Here is an 8300-nt window from a genome sequence, read left to right as displayed (position 1 = left end):
GTGTTGCTGAGCAGAGGAATGACATCTTGGAATTGTGGCTGCTGTCTTTGAAGTCAAAGGGGCAAGTTTGTGGTGGGGGAGCTGCGTGGGCCCAAAGGACCCAGGGGTGCCGGTCAAGAGCAGCTGAAGGTGGGCCAGCACATGCCAGGGAGCCAGGAAGGCCAAGGGTGTCCTGGCCTGTGTCAGCAAGAGTGGGGCAGCAGGAGCAGGGCAGGGAGCGTCCCCCTGGGCTGGGCAGCGCTGCGGCCACAGCTGGGAGTGCTGTGCCCAGTTGTGGGCCCCTGTGAAGCAGAAAGTCCTTGAGGGGCTGGAACGTGTGCAGAGGAGGACACGGGAGCTGGGGAAGGCTGTGGAGCGCAAGGCCAAGGAGGAGGTGTTGAGGGAGCTTTAGCCTGGACAACGGGAGGCTCGTCAGGGCCCTTCAGGCACACTTCCATAGATCCATAGAGGACAGCGCTCACCCCAAGGTCTGCTTCCCTGCCAAACATCCCCGCTCTGCATCCATGTGCTTTAGCCACCTGAGGAGATGACACTTCCAATTTGTGGTTTCTTGGCTTGCTTGGAGGAGAAGCCCTGCTCATTTTCTCTCTTCCCAGCAAGCAAAGATGCATCTGCACAAGCTTTCCTGCCCTTTTCCTGCACCGGATGGGATTCTGATCCACTTTTACTTTTCCATGTCTGCCGCAGCAATAGCAAAGGCCTTGCTGGCTATTTCCTACTTTTCCATTTCACAGCTTTCAAGAGCTAAAAGCTCCCTTGTGCAGAGGCACTGTGCCTTGCAGATAGCAGCCAGGGAGGACTATCAAATTCCTAGGCAAACAGAGTTCTGTTGAATTAGCCCATTTTAATTTGGCCGGAGTGACTTAAAATGCCATTGCTAAGAATGCTGATGATTTCTCCTTCAAAGAGGTGGTTGTAGATGCCAGGAGAAAGGAGGTGCTAAACGATAGGTAACGGCCTGTCCCTCATGTTTCTCTCTTGCCACAGATGACAGAAGCAGCAGCAGTCTCTGCCCCGGTTCCCTCTGCTCCTGGAGAAGAAGCCAAAGAGGAGCAAAAGGAGCAAGACGACCACAAGCCTGCAGCTGTGGTCACAGCAGAGCCTGATGCTTCCAAGAGAGTAAGTGCCAGTTGTGGGTGGTGCTGTCTTTAGTGCAAGGCAGAGCTGCAAGTTTCTGAGCAGCCAGCACTTGCTGTTGCTGGCTGAGGATGCTGAGTGCTGGAATCCCGCAGGACGCGGCCATTTCCTGCAGGCAGGGACAGCTAGAAATTGGCCTTTGGCCTGTCACCTTCAGGCACCCAAGAGCTGGGGGCTGCGGCTCAGCTTCTGCCTGCTTGGCTCAGTGAAGCTCTGTCTCTGGGCTTCTGCAGGGCCGTGGCCAAGGGCACAGGTGCTCGTGCTGGAGGTCACAGGGCTTTCTTTAGTTGTTTTCCCTTTCTGCAAAGGTGTGTTTGGCTTGTGGAAGTGTTCTGCAGTTTTCTGCAGCAGTTCTTCACTTGTACACTCTCTTTTGGCTTTTGATAAGCTGCAAGGAGATGATTGCGTTGTCCATGAAGCTGGGGTAGGCCATTCTTGTGGGGTGAGGCCAAAGAAAGCAAGTGCCTTGTAGGGAAGGCTTCTTGCCTGACAAAAAGCAGAAGGGGCGAGTTTCTGTGGTTGCGTTTTGGGATGAAGCCTGCAGCTTTGGAAATGGCATTAGTGCCTCGGGTGGGGGTGAAGCTGCAAGTCCTTGACTGCTGTCTTGTGTTGCTGAGCAGAGGAAGGACATCTTGGAATTGTGGCTGCTGTCTTTGAAGTCAAAGGGGCAAGTTTGTGGTGGGGGAGCTGCGTGGGCCCAAAGGACCCAGGGGTGCCGGTCAAGAGCAGCTGAAGGTGGGCCAGCGCGTGGCCAGGGAGCCAGGAAGGCCAAGGGTGTCCTGGCCTGTGTCAGCAAGAGTGGGGCAGCAGGAGCAGGGCAGGGAGCGTCCCCCTGGGCTGGGCAGCACTGCAGCCACAGATGGGAGTGCTGTGCCCAGTTGTGGGCCCTTGTGAAGCAGAAAGTCCTTGAGGGGCTGGAGCGTGTGCAGAGGAGGACACGGGAGCTGGGGAAGGCTGTGGAGCGCAAGGCCAAGGAGGAGGTGTTGAGGGAGCTTTAGCCTGGACAACGGGAGGCTCGTCAGGGCCCTTCAGGCACACTTCCATAGATCCATAGAGGACAGCGCTCACCCCAAGGTCTGCTTCCCTGCCAAACATCCCCGCTCTGCATCCATGTGCTTTAGCCACCTGAGGAGGTGACACTTCCAATTTGTGGTTTCTTGGCTTGCTTGGAGGAGAAGCCCTGCTCATTTTCTCTCTTCCCAGCAAGCAAAGATGCTTCTGCACAAGCTTTCCTGCCCTTTTCCTGCACCGGATGGGATTCTGATCCACTTTTACTTTTCCATGTCTGCCGCAGCAATAGCAAAGGCCTTGCTGGCTATTTCCTACTTTTCCATTTCACAGCTTTCAAGAGCTAAAAGCTCCCTTGTGCAGAGGCACTGTGCCTTGCAGATAGCAGCCAGGGAGGACTATCAAATTCCTAGGCAAACAGAGTTCTCTTGAATTAGCCCATTTTAATCTGGCCGGAGTGACTTAGAATGCCATTGCTAAGAATGCTGATGATTTCTCCTTCAAAGAGGTGGTTGTAGATGCCAGGAGAAAGGAGGTTCTAAACGATAGGTAACGGCCTGTCTCTCATGCTTCTCTCTTGTCACAGATAACCGAAGAAGCAGCAGTCTCTGCCCTGGCTCCCTCTGCTCCTGGAGAAGAAGCCAAAGAGGAGCAAAAGGAGCAAGACGACCACAAGCCTGCAGCTGTGGTCACAGCAGAGCCTGATGGTTCCAAGGGAGTAAGTGCCAGTTGTGGGTGGTGCTGTCTTTAGTGCAAGGCAGAGCTGCAAGTTTCTGAGCAGCCAGCACTTGCTGTTGCTGGCTGAGGATGCTGAGTGCTGGAATCCCGCAGGACGCGGCCATTTCCTGCAGGCAGGGACAGCTAGAAATTGGCCTTTGGCCTGTCACCTTGAGGCACCCAAGAGCTGGGGGCTGCGGCTCAGCTTCTGCCTGCTTGGCTCAGTGAAGCTCTGTCTCTGGGCTTCTGCAGGGCCGTGGCCAAGGGCACAGGTGCTCGTGCTGGAGGTCACAGGGCTTTCTTTAGTTGTTTTCCCTTTCTGCAAAGGTGTGTTTGGCTTGTGGAAGTGTTCTGCAGTTTTCTGCAGCAGTTCTTCACTTGTACACTCTCTTTTGGCTTTTGATAAGCTGCAAGGAGATGATTGCGTTGTCCATGAAGCTGGGGTAGGCCATTCTTGTGGGGTGAGGCCAAAGAAAGCAAGTGCCTTGTAGGGAAGGCTTCTTGCCTGACAAAAAGCAGAAGGGGCGAGTTTCTGTGGTTGCGTTTTGGGATGAAGCCTGCAGCTTTGGAAATGGCATTAGTGCCTCGGGTGGGGGTGAAGCTGCAAGTCCTTGACTGCTGTCTTGTGTTGCTGAGCAGAGGAAGGACATCTTGGAATTGTGGCTGCTGTCTTTGAAGTCAAAGGGGCAAGTTTGTGGTGGGGGAGCTGCGTGGGCCCAAAGGACCCAGGGGTGCCGGTCAAGAGCAGCTGAAGGTGGGCCAGCGCGTGGCCAGGGAGCCAGGAAGGCCAAGGGTGTCCTGGCCTGTGTCAGCAAGAGTGGGGCAGCAGGAGCAGGGCAGGGAGCGTCCCCCTGGGCTGGGCAGCACTGCAGCCACAGATGGGAGTGCTGTGCCCAGTTGTGGGCCCTTGTGAAGCAGAAAGTCCTTGAGGGGCTGGAGCGTGTGCAGAGGAGGACACGGGAGCTGGGGAAGGCTGTGGAGCGCAAGGCCAAGGAGGAGGTGTTGAGGGAGCTTTAGCCTGGACAACGGGAGGCTCGTCAGGGCCCTTCAGGCACACTTCCATAGATCCATAGAGGACAGCGCTCACCCCAAGGTCTGCTTCCCTGCCAAACATCCCCGCTCTGCATCCATGTGCTTTAGCCACCTGAGGAGGTGACACTTCCAATTTGTGGTTTCTTGGCTTGCTTGGAGGAGAAGCCCTGCTCATTTTCTCTCTTCCCAGCAAGCAAAGATGCTTCTGCACAAGCTTTCCTGCCCTTTTCCTGCACCGGATGGGATTCTGATCCACTTTTACTTTTCCATGTCTGCCGCAGCAATAGCAAAGGCCTTGCTGGCTATTTCCTACTTTTCCATTTCACAGCTTTCAAGAGCTAAAAGCTCCCTTGTGCAGAGGCACTGTGCCTTGCAGATAGCAGCCAGGGAGGACTATCAAATTCCTAGGCAAACAGAGTTCTCTTGAATTAGCCCATTTTAATCTGGCCGGAGTGACTTAGAATGCCATTGCTAAGAATGCTGATGATTTCTCCTTCAAAGAGGTGGTTGTAGATGCCAGGAGAAAGGAGGTTCTAAACGATAGGTAACGGCCTGTCTCTCATGCTTCTCTCTTGTCACAGATAACCGAAGAAGCAGCAGTCTCTGCCCTGGCTCCCTCTGCTCCTGGAGAAGAAGCCAAAGAGGAGCAAAAGGAGCAAGACGACCACAAGCCTGCAGCTGTGGTCACAGCAGAGCCTGATGGTTCCAAGGGAGTAAGTGCCAGTTGTGGGTGGTGCTGTCTTTAGTGCAAGGCAGAGCTGCAAGTTTCTGAGCAGCCAGCACTTGCTGTTGCTGGCTGAGGATGCTGAGTGCTGGAATCCCGCAGGACGCGGCCATTTCCTGCAGGCAGGGACAGCTAGAAATTGGCCTTTGGCCTGTCACCTTGAGGCACCCAAGAGCTGGGGGCTGCGGCTCAGCTTCTGCCTGCTTGGCTCAGTGAAGCTCTGTCTCTGGGCTTCTGCAGGGCCGTGGCCAAGGGCACAGGTGCTCGTGCTGGAGGTCACAGGGCTTTCTTTAGTTGTTTTCCCTTTCTGCAAAGGTGTGTTTGGCTTGTGGAAGTGTTCTGCAGTTTTCTGCAGCAGTTCTTCACTTGTACACTCTCTTTTGGCTTTTGATAAGCTGCAAGGAGATGATTGCGTTGTCCATGAAGCTGGGGTAGGCCATTCTTGTGGGGTGAGGCCAAAGGAAGCAAGTGCCTCGTAGGGAAGGCTTCTTGCTAGGCAAAAAGCAGAAGGGGCGAGTTTCTGTGGTTGCGTTTTGGGATGAAGCCTGCAGCTTTGGAAATGGCATTAGTGCCTCGGGTGGGGGTGAAGCTGCAAGTCCTTGACTGCTGTCTTGTGTTGCTGAGCAGAGGAATGACATCTTGGAATTGTGGCTGCTGTCTTTGAAGTCAAAGGGGCAAGTTTGTGGTGGGGGAGCTGCGTGGGCCCAAAGGACCCAGGGGTGCCGGTCAAGAGCAGCTGAAGGTGGGCCAGCGCGTGGCCAGGGAGCCAGGAAGGCCAAGGGTGTCCTGGCCTGTGTCAGCAAGAGTGGGGCAGCAGGAGCAGGGCAGGGAGCGTCCCCCTGGGCTGGGCAGCACTGCAGCCACAGCTGGGAGTGCTGTGCCCAGTTGTGGGCCCCTGTGAAGCAGAAAGTCCTTGAGGGGCTGGAACGTGTGCAGAGGAGGACACGGGAGCTGGGGAAGGCTGTGGAGCGCAAGGCCAAGGAGGAGGTGTTGAGGGAGCTTTAGCCTGGACAACGGGAGGCTCGTCAGGGCCCTTCAGGCACACTTCCATAGATCCATAGAGGACAGCGCTCACCCCAAGGTCTGCTTCCCTGCCAAACATCCCCGCTCTGCATCCATGTGCTTTAGCCACCTGAGGAGATGACACTTCCAATTTGTGGTTTCTTGGCTTGCTTGGAGGAGAAGCCCTGCTCATTTTCTCTCTTCCCAGCAAGCAAAGATGCTTCTGCACAAGCTTTCCTGCCCTTTTCCTGCACCGGATGGGATTCTGATCCACTTTTACTTTTCCATGTCTGCCGCAGCAATAGCAAAGGCCTTGCTGGCTATTTCCTACTTTTCCATTTCACAGCTTTCAAGAGCTAAAAGCTCCCTTGTGCAGAGGCACTGTGCCTTGCAGATAGCAGCCAGGGAGGACTATCAAATTCCTAGGCAAACAGAGTTCTGTTGAATTAGCCCATTTTAATTTGGCCGGAGTGACTTAAAATGCCATTGCTAAGAATGCTGATGATTTCTCCTTCAAAGAGGTGGTTGTAGATGCCAGGAGAAAGGAGGTTCTAAACGATAGGTAACGGCCTGTCCCTCATGTTTCTCTCTTGCCACAGATGACAGAAGCAGCAGCAGTCTCTGCCCCGGTTCCCTCTGCTCCTGGAGAAGAAGCCAAAGAGGAGCAAAAGGAGCAAGACGACCACAAGCCTGCAGCTGTGGTCACAGCAGAGCCTGATGCTTCCAAGAGAGTAAGTGCCAGTTGTGGGTGGTGCTGTCTTTAGTGCAAGGCAGAGCTGCAAGTTTCTGAGCAGCCAGCACTTGCTGTTGCTGGCTGAGGATGCTGAGTGCTGGAATCCCGCAGGACGCGGCCATTTCGTGCAGGCAGGGAGAGCTAGAAATTGGCCTTTGGCCTGTCACCTTCAGGCACCCAAGAGCTGGGGGCTGCGGCTCAGCTTCTGCCTGCTTGGCTCAGTGAAGCTCTGTCTCTGGGCTTCTGCAGGGCCGTGGCCAAGGGCACAGGTGCTCGTGCTGGAGGTCACAGGGCTTTCTTTAGTTGTTTTCCCTTTCTGCAAAGGTGTGTTTGGCTTGTGGAAGTGTTCTGCAGTTTTCTGCAGCAGTTCTTCACTTGTACACTCTCTTTTGGCTTTTGATAAGCTGCAAGGAGATGATTGCGTTGTCCATGAAGCTGGGGTAGGCCATTCTTGTGGGGTGAGGCCAAAGGAAGCAAGTGCCTCGTAGGGAAGGCTTCTTGCTAGGCAAAAAGCAGAAGGGGCGAGTTTCTGTGGTTGCGTTTTGGGATGAAGCCTGCAGCTTTGGAAATGGCATTAGTGCCTCGGGTGGGGGTGAAGCTGCAAGTCCTTGACTGCTGTCTTGTGTTGCTGAGCAGAGGAATGACATCTTGGAATTGTGGCTGCTGTCTTTGAAGTCAAAGGGGCAAGTTTGTGGTGGGGGAGCTGCGTGGGCCCAAAGGACCCAGGGGTGCCGGTCAAGAGCAGCTGAAGGTGGGCCAGCACATGCCAGGGAGCCAGGAAGGCCAAGGGTGTCCTGGCCTGTGTCAGCAAGAGTGGGGCAGCAGGAGCAGGGCAGGGAGCGTCCCCCTGGGCTGGGCAGCACTGCAGCCACAGCTGGGAGTGCTGTGCCCAGTTGTGGGCCCCTGTGAAGCAGAAAGTCCTTGAGGGGCTGGAACGTGTGCAGAGGAGGACACGGGAGCTGGGGAAGGCTGTGGAGCGCAAGGCCAAGGAGGAGGTGTTGAGGGAGCTTTAGCCTGGACAACGGGAGGCTCGTCAGGGCCCTTCAGGCACACTTCCATAGATCCATAGAGGACAGCGCTCACCCCAAGGTCTGCTTCCCTGCCAAACATCCCCGCTCTGCATCCATGTGCTTTAGCCACCTGAGGAGATGACACTTCCAATTTGTGGTTTCTTGGCTTGCTTGGAGGAGAAGCCCTGCTCATTTTCTCTCTTCCCAGCAAGCAAAGATGCTTCTGCACAAGCTTTCCTGCCCTTTTCCTGCACCGGATGGGATTCTGATCCACTTTTACTTTTCCATGTCTGCCGCAGCAATAGCAAAGGCCTTGCTGGCTATTTCCTACTTTTCCATTTCACAGCTTTCAAGAGCTAAAAGCTCCCTTGTGCAGAGGCACTGTGCCTTGCAGATAGCAGCCAGGGAGGACTATCAAATTCCTAGGCAAACAGAGTTCTGTTGAATTAGCCCATTTTAATTTGGCCGGAGTGACTTAAAATGCCATTGCTAAGAATGCTGATGATTTCTCCTTCAAAGAGGTGGTTGTAGATGCCAGGAGAAAGGAGGTTCTAAACGATAGGTAACGGCCTGTCCCTCATGTTTCTCTCTTGCCACAGATGACAGAAGCAGCAGCAGTCTCTGCCCCGGTTCCCTCTGCTCCTGGAGAAGAAGCCAAAGAGGAGCAAAAGGAGCAAGACGACCACAAGCCTGCAGCTGTGGTCACAGCAGAGCCTGATGCTTCCAAGAGAGTAAGTGCCAGTTGTGGGTGGTGCTGTCTTTAGTGCAAGGCAGAGCTGCAAGTTTCTGAGCAGCCAGCACTTGCTGTTGCTGGCTGAGGATGCTGAGTGCTGGAATCCCGCAGGACGCGGCCATTTCCTGCAGGCAGGGACAGCTAGAAATTGGCCTTTGGCCTGTCACCTTGAGGCACCCAAGAGCTGGGGGCTGCGGCTCAGCT

This window comes from Vidua macroura, chromosome Z, assembly GCF_024509145.1.
Source record: "Vidua macroura isolate BioBank_ID:100142 chromosome Z, ASM2450914v1, whole genome shotgun sequence".
In the NCBI taxonomy this organism is placed as follows: Eukaryota; Metazoa; Chordata; class Aves; order Passeriformes; family Viduidae; genus Vidua; species Vidua macroura.
The sequence above is the reverse complement of the archived record's forward strand: the minus strand, read 5'-3'. Positions refer to the sequence as shown.